The 13713-nt window shown below is 43.7% G+C and overlaps 1 protein-coding gene across 1 annotated transcript in view; it reads right to left on the reverse strand.

Annotated features, from left to right (window-relative positions):
* hap1 (huntingtin associated protein 1) overlaps positions 1-13713 on the reverse strand; it is a gene marked incomplete at its 5' end in the record, with an annotated part of 57910 nt that overhangs the window by 21521 nt on the left and 22676 nt on the right. The window lies entirely within an intron of this gene.

The following is a 13713-nucleotide window of genomic DNA, read 5'->3' on the forward strand; positions in this document are numbered from 1 at the left end:
TCATTGAGGCCGGCCACAGAAAGAGGACAACAGAGAGAAGCACATAAACAGCTAACATCTGGACAGATAAATTCCAGCACAGTCATCACGCACAGTCATCTCTTTTTTTTCCCATGCCCATAATCCTGAGGTTGGCAATTACACAATAGGGCATAGTCAGACCTGTGCGGACAGGCCACGATTTAAAGAGCTGAACACACCAGCAGCATCACGCCAGTTGTTTGTACTGTACTAGTTTTGTCAATGTACATGCACAGCATCATGTCCCCTTACACAACAACTGCTAATGCACGCAAATCCCCACTCTATGAATGGAGTTGGTTCATCATGATCCAGATTACAAGGATGATAATCGTTGAGCATCTCTCTGCCCCTCCCGGCCAGTGTTGCCAGATTGGGCGGTTACCCGCCCAATTGGGCTGCTTGGAATAGCCGTCTGCAGGTAAAAACGGGAAAAATCAACCATTTGGCATTTTTTCCTGCAGTTTTATGCCAATAGAAATCAATGCAATTTGTTGAAATTGGGCGGAATTTAGCGGCTCCAGGCGGTTTATGAGCACCTTTTGGGCGGGATTTGATCACACACATCTGCCAACACTGCTCCCGGCTCTCACTCTCCTCTTCTGAAATAGGTGTAAGGCCATTGAGAATGTCAATCAGTTGGATTCATTTCAGTTACATACACACACGCTCCAACTACACGTTTGTTTACATGAGCCACACTGCTTACAAGAGGGATACAGTTTATCTGTTAACTCTGTTTCGGTATTGTCCATCTCCACATCTACACTCACTGACTCACTTTCGAAAGGACCTTGATACAGCTCCTGACTTGCCAACATTTCAGATGCAAGGAAAATACAGTTGAAATAACAGACTCAATGTCGGGGAGTGGCATACAAGTCCATGCAAGTGACCATTGTTGTCCGTTTCATTCAGTTTTTCCTTCTCCACTACATTTAAACTTTGACTAAGTCCCATCTCAAAAAATCCTGCGATCCTGATAGGTTCTACTGCATCTTGGTTCGGGAGCAGGGTGAATCTGAATAACCTCCAGACCCTCGTATGAGCTCACAAAGCTGAGCGGAAATACAAACAGGTCTGGGGTGAGTCAGGCAGCCATATCTACACAACAGAGGGAAACCAACAACACAGACACAAACGCGCAGACTTTTCTGCCACCTAACCAAAGAGTCTGGGGAAGAAAACATTATAGCTAGGGGGCCCTTCATACAAGGACGATTGCTAGGGAAAACGTCAAAATATTTGATCAGGGCTTGAAGACGCAAAAATATGAAGACTTCCTGCAGAGTGTGGAATTTTGAAGAAGGCCAAGGTTGCTTGCATCTCTGTCTAAACGGCAAATCAGATGTTTTTAGCTGATTGCTTCATGGGCACATAGTCACTGCAAGCTGCAACTAGTTCCATTAGTTGGCAAATGTTGATTAAATGGACCAGAGTGGCCCCGCAGTCCATTACTGCGAAGGACTCATAGAACGGGACATGGTCTAGAGTTCGTGCCAAGAGGTTGTGTAGAGGTGATTTCTATCTGCAATGCGGGGTAGAGAGAGGGATGGAGAGAGAGAGAGAGAGAGAGAGAGAGAGAGAGAGAGAGAGAGAGAGAGAGAGAGAGAGAGAGAGAGAGAGAGAGAGAGAGAGAATATAAAAAAGGAGAGGACACTCTGATATGTCCCCTGGAGGGAAAAGTGGACAGCTGGTGTTGGACTTGTGCCAATACACTAAAGTTATTCTCACAGACACAAAAAGCAGTCTCATGTGTGTTCAGCCTAATGTGCAAGTAACTCCACATTAAACATTACACATCCTGCTGCCAGAGTTCCAGGTAACACTTTATAAAAACTACCCTCAAAAAGCTTCATAAACACTTAATAAATAACTAATTATCAACAAAACAGTTACAAATGTTTGCAAATGTGTGAGAAATATTATGTTAACACAACAGACACAGCACAGTCACATCAGTTCTGGAAGGTTGCCATCCACAGACATGAAGGCATGAACACAGGTGAAACTCATCTAGTAGAAGTCGATTCCCACTCTACTGAGCAGTCGTAGTTTGGTTGCTACTCATTTAAAAACATTTGTAAATGTTTTGTTTATTATCAGCTCATTAATGAATAAATGAATGCGTTATGAAGTGTTTATAAAACTTTTAAGGGTTAGTTATTCTTAAGTGTTACCAAGTTCCAGCCAGTAACCCTAAAATGATTCTACAGTTCTACAAGATAAAATAATTCTCTCTCTGGACGAGACAATAAATGCCCCTCTTATCTTGTAATAAGCAGGGGCTTTTGCTCCAGGACGGACACTGTGTGTGTGTGTGTGTGTGTGTGTGTGTGTGTGTGTGTGCGTGTGAGTGTGAGTGTGAGTGTGAGTGTGAGTGTGAGTGTGAGTGTGAGTGTGAGTGTGAGTGTGAGTGTGAGTGTGTGTGTGTGTGTGCGTGTTTTTTTGTTGTGTGGGCATGTCCGTGTGTGTGGATCATACAGAGGTGTTGATAGAGCTATTGTTTGTACAGCTCCACACCCGCAGCATGCCTGTGCTGCTCTGTTCACACACACCACGCCGCATGGGAACTATTTAGAAACGTGAGCTGAGCAATCAATGGAAAGCATCATAAAATATGTAGGCCTATTATCTCTCCAGCATGGTTCATTATAGAGATCTCCCACTTTCAAGACTCTCGAGTCTCCCGCTCTCCAGTGGGCTTCATCCCGCTTTCAACACTCTTGAGTCTGAGATAAAACTGTAGCCACTACACCGGTCACTGAAACGTCTTCGCCACAACATTACCGTGTAATGTCAGATATACTGTACTTTACTGACACAGTGCAAATTAGGGCTGCACAATATATCGAAAATGTATCGAAATCGCGATATCAACAGTGGCGATATGCGTATCGTGCAAATGATTTAATTATCGATGAAAAAAGTAAAACATTTCTGTGCTGTCCAATCACTAGCTGAATGTCAACAAACGCATGAGAAGCCCGTCACGACCAAGGCCGCACCCCCCACACAGACCTACAAATTAGTGACAATATAAATATCTTTTAAATATCATTATCAAGTAATTGCATGCTGATATCGAGTATCGATTTTTTTCTGATATTGTGCCGCCCTAGTGCAAATATAAAAAGGGTTGTGTTTCATGGGGTTGAAATGTGACTTAGTGGTGACCAGGAGTAGTGGTATTTAAGACACTGTGCAACTGTTCACAATATAATTATTTGTCATGTGCGTAGAGATCCTGTGAAGCACGGCATGCAATGAAATGGCATGAATTGTGTTTAAATTTAAATTCAGGGTTAAATTTAGAGTCCGGGTGGATACAAAGAAAGGTGTCAAGCTCACGTCAATCTCAAGACAACACGCCCGCCTCCCATGAAACCCTAACCCCCCATCCTGTCTCAAGTGACCGTAACAGTGACATGTACAGTAGCCTACCGCATGTGTGTGTCCACACTCCAAGAGAGCATGGTGATGACATTCTGAAACTGCCACCGTTAAAGGTGAAATGTTTCCCTGTCCTGTCAAAACAGCTTGGGAGGAATTATAGCCAAGGTAATACTACGGTAATTTGTTTTTTCTTTTTTTTCTTTTTTCTTTTACAGCAGAGGAAGAATTGTAAAAAACATAACTCCTAAGTAGTTTTTCAACCATAAAATAATGTAACCAAAGCTGGTTTAAACTTTCTTGTAGGGTAAAAAAATGATATATATAACTGTTATAAATGAAGGAGTGGGCTTCCTTTCGATGGTTGGAATTGAGAGAGAACTTCGCATCCAGTCTGTAGGTAGGACGACTGCGGGGTTAAGTCGACTTAGCATTGCTTCAAGAGTAAACATCCGCACCAGAAAACAAAAAGCCAGCAGACATAAACAACTGACTGAAAAAAGACACAGGCTTAAGGCTTAAGAACATCAGTCTCTCTACAGTGAAGCCTTCAACAACACCAGGGGAAGACTAAAGGCCCGTGATGGACTAGATAAGACACAGTCAATAAGCAAGGACAGTGTAAACAGCTTGAAAAAAAAATGACGGAACAATATACCACAATGATTGTTAATATATTAATGTGTTGGTCGTGCTTTTGAATCAAGTTGATATGATTCAAAAACAGATAGCACAAAAAAGCAAAATGGAAAAAAAATATCAAAACTATTTTCATGAAAAAGCGACGTAAAAATATGCCACAATGATTGTTGATATGCATGTGTTGGTCATGCTTTTGAATCAAGTTGAATCAAAAACAGATAACCAGTGCACAAAAACAAAATGGACATGAATATTACAACTATTTTCATGAAAATGACCAAAAGTAACAACATAACAAACGCACAACAAAACCATCCATCCATCATTCGATGACATCACCGTCACACACATTACCGTGTCTCTTTCTCCAGTAACACGTTTACCATGTGTCTCTCTCCAGTAACACGTTAAGACGTTACGAGACCTCGTACAGCTCATTCCCACAAGGATTAACCCATAGTCTTAAACCCACCCAGTGTCGCGGCAACACGCATAGGCCTACTGGCTGGTTGAACCCACACAGACCCCTTGGTCTATTAGCTCACTGATCCCAACCAGCGTCTATTTTCTAACCGTTTTCCACTGACACAAATGGCTCAACATGGGTGCTTAACGATAACATTAGCTCTGCACTAGCTCAACTGTGAGTTAGGGCTACCAGGGAAGCCTAAATGTATTGTGTGTGTGTACATGTATGTGTGTACAGTATGTAGCCTATGCATGTATGCATGCATGCATGTATGTATTTATTAATTTACTTATTTTTTATGTATTATCACTGTTGTTAATGTAACTGTTAAGCACAATGAGCTGTGCGACTTGTGCTACACAAATAAAGGTATTAAAGTTATTATTATCTAAGCATCAGGACCAGCACCTGTCCCGGGCCAAGGGAAAGAAGGGGCCCAGCATTGGGTCCTCATTACATTGTATACCATACATACATGCAGGGTGTAAATGAATCTTTATCATCACCAGCCAAAATGGTTAATAGATGTTAATCTTACTAGCCAAACACACACTTCCAAATCGTCAAAGTGGCTTGTAAGTTGGTCTTTTCTACCAGCCAAACAAAAATTTCACCAGCATTTGGTTTTCAAATGACTTTGTCCTGGGCCCAGCAAAAGCTATCAGCAGCCCTTAGGGCAACAGTACTTCACATCACATCCTCCTCAGCGTCTGCTCGCTCTGTAAAGCCTACTAAGATTCTCCATCTTGGCGAACGTGTCCCTGTTCTGTTCTGTGCGCTGCTTAAAGGGTTGACCCTGATGGCCCCTGTGGCACACTGAAGGGACCGGTGACAGCTTGGCATCCATCTGGGAAGAGGCATGCAGGAACCACTCAGGGGTGCATTTCTGGAAAGCGTAGTTGCTAACTGTGTTAGCTACTTTGTTGGTTGCAATGCAATTTCCCATTGGCAACTGCCAAAGTTGCTAACTGCTAACAACTACGCTTTCCAGAAATTCACCCCAGCTGAGGAGGGCCATGCACCCTCCTTTCCCCTACCCCCTTTCTCTCGATGTTTCTCAACATCTGTCTGTCTGTCCGTCTGCTTCTCTGCCCGTCTGTCTTTCTCTTTGCCAATAATAGACCATGCATTGCCCCCTGTTCTGCCTCTAACCCCACCCCCTCCTCTCTGTATTGTATTGCTTAGTTTGCTTGTCTGCCTTTCAAGCGTCTGTGTCCGTCTGTCTTTCAAGCTTCTGTCTGTCTCTCTGTCTCTCTGTCTGTCTGTCTCTCTGTCTGTCTGTCTGTCTGTCTGTCTGTCTGTCTGTCTGTCCTTCAAGCTTGTGTCTGTCTGTCTGCTCTTCAAGTTTCTGTCTGTCTGTCTGTCTGTCTGTCGTTCAAGCTTCTGTCTGTCTGTATTTCTTTCTCTACCTTTCCAACTCGTTCTCCTCTGCCTTGCTCACGTCTAAGCCTCATTGTAGTCTAAAAAAAATCCATGACTAACAATGATCATCAAATTCAGCTACAGTAGCGATGTTTGGGTGTTTCCCATTTTGTATATCTAGAAAATAATGCAAATTTCATTCATTTGTACCGTAGGTTAACTACCATACTGATGAAAGAAAGGATTGGATTGCTGAATTCTACCTGTTCTGTATCAGTATACCATCGTCAGAAATGGGTGTTTAGGCCCTACCGTGGCGCATATGGTAGGGCACTCATTTGCTGTGCAGCCAACCCGGGTTTGATTCCCGGCCCGGGTCCTTTGCCGACCCTTCCTGGTCTCTCTCCCAACTCGCTTCCTGTCACTATCTGCACTGTACTATTATGAATAAAGTCAAAAAGTTTTTTTAAAAAAAAGAAAAAAAAGAAAAGTGTGTTTGAAAAGACCCATGCTTGCTTGTTTAGTGCCTGAGGTGCTTTTTTCTTTGCTCATGTGTGGAATGAACAGAAGGGACAAATCACAGACTCCATCTCTCTTGCTAGTTATGTAATGATAACACAGTGCACTGCACCGTGAAAACAACTGAGCCAGAAACATGAGCCGAGGCAACCGAACAGTCTAACATAGTGTACAGTCACGCCACATCTCAAGTGCATCAATGCAATCAGAAAAATATACAGTATATTCATGAAGTTGGCCCTACAAAGGCAGAGTGCAGTAACTACGGCAATATTGAAACTGAAATTGAAAATGCCACTGGTGGTGGGCCGCAAAGGGTTTCCAAGGGGGTCTGGAAGATGTTGGGAACCCCTAAAATAGATGAACCCACCAAGGCAAAAACAAGTTCTGCCTGGCGAGTTGGTCTACCCCTGGCCCATGTAAGATCACCACAAGGGGCAACAGCCACAGCCCACCTATCAAAATGTGTGGGTTCTTAATTGAATCTTTGGGGTGGGCTTGGCAGGATGTCGACATGGCTGCCTGACTGGAGAAAACAGAATCGCTACTACTAACGAAAAAAGGCCATTTCATGGCATTGGCCAAGGTTTAGTCCCAAGCAGTTTAGTCCCACCTACAGCTCTTAGCTACGTATATGAATCCAGCGATTCCAGACAAAACTTTTCATATTTTAGCCCAACTCGCCAGCCTAATTACATGGTAAAGTGTCTACAGTAATTGAATAAACACTAAAAATGTAATGTGCATTCATGAACATTACTGTATGCATCAGTTACTGAAAAAGAGAAGGTACTGTAGGTTTGGTGGTTGAAGGTCAGATGAGGGCTGCAGGTGCCTGTGAGCGCTTATCAGACCCTGTTAAGATGAATTAAGAACGCTGGATAAACATGCCACACCTGAGGCAGCGCAAACACGCGCACACACACACACACACACACACACACACACACACACACACACACACACACACACACACACACACACACACACACACACACACACACACACACACACACACACACACACACACACACACACACTCGACAGCCGTACACATCCATGCGCAATCACAGGTACACACACGCACACATGCGTGCACGCACACGCATTCACACACACACACACGCACGCATGCACGCTCGCACTCACACACACACTCGACAGCCGTACACATCCATGCGCAATCACAGGTACACACACGCACACATGCCTGCACGGACACACGCATTAACACACACACACACATACACTCACCCCACTAGCAGGCAGGCAGACCGTGTGGGCACTGATAAGTAGATTAGCTTTAGCCACCACGCCATGTTTGTCTGCTGTGCTGACGTACTACACGGGTACGTACGTGCTTGTTGATGTGTTCAGTGTGCTGCTGTAGGTCCTAACAATTGTGCCAGAGTGTAGGATCACTAGGGGAAATCTATGAATACCTATACAAAACAATATAGAAAATGCTGATGTGGTGTGTGTGCTTGTTTTTTTGCATGCTCAGGTATATCACTGTAGGCATTGAAGCATTATGGTTGAGCAAGAACAACACACATTTCCAATACCAACTTTAAACCAAAGTTGTGATAGGCTACCGCTCATCTGCCTGATGAAGGTCTAAGGGCCGAAAGCTTGTAAGTCAAGTAGGGCTTCTTTGTACAACGAAGACCTGAAGTGTGCAGACTGTCTCCTTTTTAATACCAAGTTTTACTAATATTTCTCTACAGTAAAATCCCACAACACTACAAGACCAACGCTATAGAGTTATTCGGTGATGCATGTAGCGTTATTACACAGTGCATCAATGTACTAGCTGTGGAGAGACCTGGTGAATGAGCTTACTGCCAAACCATCCACAGTGCAAAGTAAAAACAGTCATGCTTTGTTTTGTAGTGCTGCCTCACTACTGGGTCAGATGTCAGGTGGTGCAATGACATCTAATGCCCATCAATGAATTAGTAATTGGTGTTTGATATACTGCAATGAACAAGCTTCTTAGACAGTCCATTAAAAACAAACAAGCAAATAGCAAATACAATAGTGGCACTGGTCTGTCACTGCGCCACCCTGACGTGTGCTGAAACGTCACTGACCCATCTACATTTCTTTACTGCTTTAATTTTCTTAAGGATCAAGACTTTTTACACACCTCCTTTGGAGAGATACCGTACATGGGAGGAGATTCACAAGGTCACAAAGAAAATACGGTCCTTTTACATTTGAAGTATTTATAATGCAACTGTTGACCGTCATAAGGTAACTGCACCTTCTCTGTGATCTAAAGATGAACTAAGCATTATCAACACGGGACAATGTGCAGGAAAAAAAGGGAAAAAAAACTGTGCATTGTCAAAAAAGGTACTGCAACTATGTTGCTCATTGAAACTGGGCTGCCTATTACCAAATTTGATCTTTACATGAAAGTTTACTAAGTAATAAACAAATATTTTCTAGTATGGTCCAAGTAGTCATTTTTGCAGCTAAAAATGGCTATTTTTGGAAATTCAAAATGGCAGACCATGGAGAAGATCCCCCTTTTCATGTATGAAAAGTGCAATTTTTCCAGTCATAATGAATACTTAGAATTTGATGCTGGTGGTAAGTATTCATGAAAAGGTAACATTAGAGAATGGGCAGCAGTGTCCCTTTAAGCTATGAATATGTTTTAGAACAGATTCCCACAGTGACACTAAGTATGTTCTCTAGTCTACACTTTGCTGCACGTAGTGATGCATACCGGCTGCAGTGTTGCCAGATGTACTGTAATTATTTTATTTGCACCATAATGTTGTCTATTTTGTCCTCTGTAGGATCAAAAAACATGATGTACGATAATTTCATAGTTGCCATTCAGTTCATTTAGATGCCTTGAAACAACAATTTGAGTCTTGTATGATAATGTCCTCCCAAAAAGCCCCAAAAACCGATAATTTTCAGGTTTTTGTACGATAATTCAGCATTTACCATCTCTGGCAGCACTAACTGGCAGTTACGGCTCAGGGCTGAGATCTACTAAGATATACGCAGTTATAAGTACCTACATCTTTTAGGGAATCTGTAGTAAAACTTTCTTGTTTAGCAACATAAAAAATGAGCAATGTGGAGGTCATTACGCCTGTGCAGCATGTTGCGGATATTTATGCAATTACAGTAGATGGATGATAAGTTGGAGCAGTGTCCACGTCCTTGTCTGTGTCAGTGCACCGCCAAAATAAAGGATGAAAAAATGTCTGCTTTTTCAATGGTGCAGCGAATAGCTTAACCATAGGCACATTCATTAAGTTGTACTAAATATGTACGGTAGCTGTATCATGTACTGTAGAGGTAGGTGTATGATTAGAGAACTGATAAAGATTCAAACCGCTCCGTATCCCAGTACCTCACACTAGCAGTGCCCGCTCAGAGCGCTGGCTGCCGATGCTGACTCAATGACCTTCATGCAGAGAGAGGATGCAGGGCTTTTATAACTGAACATCACCACACCAGCAATACTTGTATGAAAGGCAAGTTGGTATGTGAGGGCGAGAGGACAAGGGCAAGGTATAATATACAGTAATAATTCAAGTATATTTAATGTTATTAAAGGGTATTGTGCCAAAAAGCAAATATAAACCAGCAATGCTTTTTAAACACTCCATGCATATGGAGGAGACGATGACCTGGAATGGAGGATGGGGTGAACGAAAAAAGGGAATTAAAAAATCTGTCCTGCACAATAGCACTATTTTCACACACCTTGTACATACTGCTCTATTTTCAGCTATAATGTCTGTTGTGTTTGGTGAGTATTATGCCTATATCAGCAATAAATAAAATGTATGATGAATTCAGGTAAATTGGCCTACTTTGGGCCATTCGCTTATATGCCAAAAAGGTGGCCCAATTTACCTGAATTCACCATGTATCTTTGGTATATATCTTATCATTGGTGAGCATTCTACACATGGGTTTACTTTAGCCTCGAGCCCCGTGGCATGTCTTGGTGCCCCACTAACCCACCTGCAGAACAAAGACTTCTCCTTCCCCTGCCCCCTCGGTGACAGACACCAACCCAGATACCCACCCACCCATTCCAGAATTCAAGGACATCCATCCGCGGGGCCGGATCAACCCAAAGGCTAGATATGGCTGCAGCCTAAGGGGGCCCCCACTTGCCGGGGGGGGGGGGGTCCTGATTGGATAAAAATGGAAAAATTCCATCTCTTTCCGGCCCTGTCGACCAGCACCCACCCATTTCGACAGTTTCGACTGATTATGTTGCCACTGTTTTCTCGACTGCATAACGATTGCTCTTTGCAAGGTCCTGCTCAAAAACGCCTGAGAGGTCTCAAGGATGTCGCATATTATATGAAATGGGGGAAAAATGAGTGGATCCTACTTCGGAAAAAATAGCTATTGTCTTTCTCCATCCTTATTATCTGTCCCTTCTTTGCAGCCACAATGCTTCTTGCGCATCAGCACTTCTCTATGATTTTCCCTCCTTTATCTCTCTCTCTCACAAACACACACACACACACACACACACACACAAACACACACACACAAATGTACACACTTGTGCAGACAGACAGAGTGACACACACACACACACAGTCATCCATGCACAATGAATACACACACACGCACGCACGCACACACAGCACCGTCCAATACCAAGTGATCCAAATCTTTCCCTCTTTTTCTGTGATTTCCCTCCATTTTCTGTCATATAGAAACACTTTCATACAGAAGTGCGAAGACTAGTGCGCAACACACGCAACGCAACATACACACACACACACACACACACACTCACACACACAAATGGTATGTGTCCGTCCATCTCTTTTCCCCCCCAATCTCTGCTCTACGCATCTCTGTCCATCGCTCTGCTCCGCTCCGCTCCGCGTCGTTACCTCTCTCCTTCCTGATCAGAGCCCAGGTCTCCGGCCGCTGCTGCTCTATGTCCTCAGCTTCCTCCTCCTCCTCGTCCTGGCTGCCACAGCTGCTCTCCTCCTCCTTCTCGCTCTCCTCCAGCGATGAGGTCCAGACCTCCATGCCGACCGAAACGACTAAACTAAAACCAAAATCGACTGGCCAAACCGGATGTCCACAGAAAAATCCTCCGTACGTCCTTTTTTAAATCTATGCTCCTTTAGTTCAGTACCAAGACCACACACACAGTCCACTCGGATATATCCTTGGCTCCTTAGCGACGCTGTGTACTGTGTGTCCACAATCCTTATCTCCTCTTTTTGCCCTCTACAGTACACTCCGTTAGTCCTTCAGCACCCGACAGTGCACACGCGTCCACCTCTGATGTATCCTTGGAACGACGTGAGTGGCTCCTTGGCGGCCGAGGTCGTGGCGGTGCCAGCAGTGCACTGGAGGATATGTTTGTCCTACTCCCCCTACTGTAAGGCAGAGTGACGATTGTCTTGAATGCCCGCTCCACTTGGCAGCCAAGTGCCTCTACTCTTCTCTCCTCTCCTCTCCTCTCCCTCCCCTTGCAAGTGGGCGTGAGCAGCATGCGTTTGTGTGTATGTGTGTGTGTGTGTGTGTGTGTCTGAGCATATGTCACACTGTGCGATATGCTTGGCCAGTCTCTCTCTCTCTCTCTCTCTCTCTCTCTCTCTCTCTCTCTCTCAGCGGTAGGTGACAAATGGGATGAGAGTGGGAAGTGGGAGGGGTTAGTGCGGCAGTGTGACGGCACGCGCTTGCTGCTTTCTTATGCTCTTATTCACCTGAACAGATGGAGAGGCAGGAGCATACCATCACAGACAGATGGGGGGGGTGTTTGGATGGTAGTACAAACCAAAAGCACTGAAGAGATAATAGGCTACTGTAAGCCCTACACTAGGGTATTCAGAACCAACCACCAAAGCCATAGAAAAAATGGGGACAGTGTTCTTAATGTAAACTAAAAAAATAAAAATAATACAAATAATACTCTTAACCTTCAGCAGAATCAATCTCTCAGGACATCAGATTTGTTAATATTGACTTTACAACGGTGGGATGACATATCCAGACAGAAAGAGGGCTAATGCCTTTGCTCTAGGAATAGAGGGATGGAGAGGGAGAGGGAGGGAGAGAGGATGACATCTCTAGCTCCCCCCGTGATGCTGCAGCAAGTGGTACGGACCGGCAAGTGCCGTGTTGGAACTGGAGACGTAATGCATGCTGCTGCAGCCGGGTATCAGACCACCCCCCACCCCCACAGACCACCCCCACATCCCCCCAGACACACACGCACTCCCCATTGCCCATGCTCACTGCTGAGGCAGTCAGACTGTGTGTATGTGTGTGTGAGAATCTGGCTGTGCATATGTGTGCATGCATGTGGGTGTGTGTGCATGTGTGTGTGTTTGTGTCTGACTGTCCGTCTATCCATCTGTCGGTGCATGTGGGTGTGTCTGCACTACTCTTCTCTTCCCTGTGTGCAATAGAGATGCGCTATGAAAAGACTTACAACCCTATGCACATCATCAATCTGTGTATTGGACAGATTCAATTCCATTAATGGCAGTGCATCTATAAATACAAGACCACGTCTGAATGGTATTACAGCGTAGGGCGCATAATCAATACACCATCCACAGTGTTTGCTTTCGACAGCTACGGTAGTTTTCCACTTCACTTCCCTGTGTATGAGGAAATATGAGGGGTATATTTCAAAAACTGTTCAAAAGACATAATTCGGTCTGTTTGTCACCCTGCAATACCGGTAAGAAAGGAATATGCAGCCCATACATTTTAGATACAAGTGCAACTTTGTAGGGTGCAGGTGCTAATTAAAGATCATAAAATTATAACTACTTATCCATAGTAAACTACTTATCTGTAAAACAGTTTACTGGTACAACTAATTTGTAAAGTAAACCGCCAACATATGAAGGGTTTCTTTGCAAAACGGTGTATCCTCCATTTTTGACTTTTGCATTTTATTATTGTAAATGACTGTTCAGAGGTCCTATCACCTACAGTATATGTGAATTCTTCAAAATGTTTTGGGAACATACTTTTAAAACCTATATAAAATGTATTTTGTAATGCAAGTCAATGGAATGCCCAATACAAAAGTTCAATTTCCCAGCATTCTACAAAATGGAGATACACCGTTTAGCAAATAAACCCTTCATATACAGTAATACATAGCAACACTTTCCATATCTAACCGTAACCTTAAGGTACTGTATAGTGCACGTACATAATGGTACAATACATGCTTTGTTAAACTGCACTTAATTCATGTAGCAGGGATGGTCAAATCAAGAGAAATTGAAAAGCCAGAGGCCAAACAGCAGCAGGAACAACAACAAAACATT

Source organism: Engraulis encrasicolus, chromosome 1 (assembly GCF_034702125.1).
Source record: "Engraulis encrasicolus isolate BLACKSEA-1 chromosome 1, IST_EnEncr_1.0, whole genome shotgun sequence".
Classification (NCBI taxonomy): domain Eukaryota; kingdom Metazoa; phylum Chordata; class Actinopteri; order Clupeiformes; family Engraulidae; genus Engraulis; species Engraulis encrasicolus.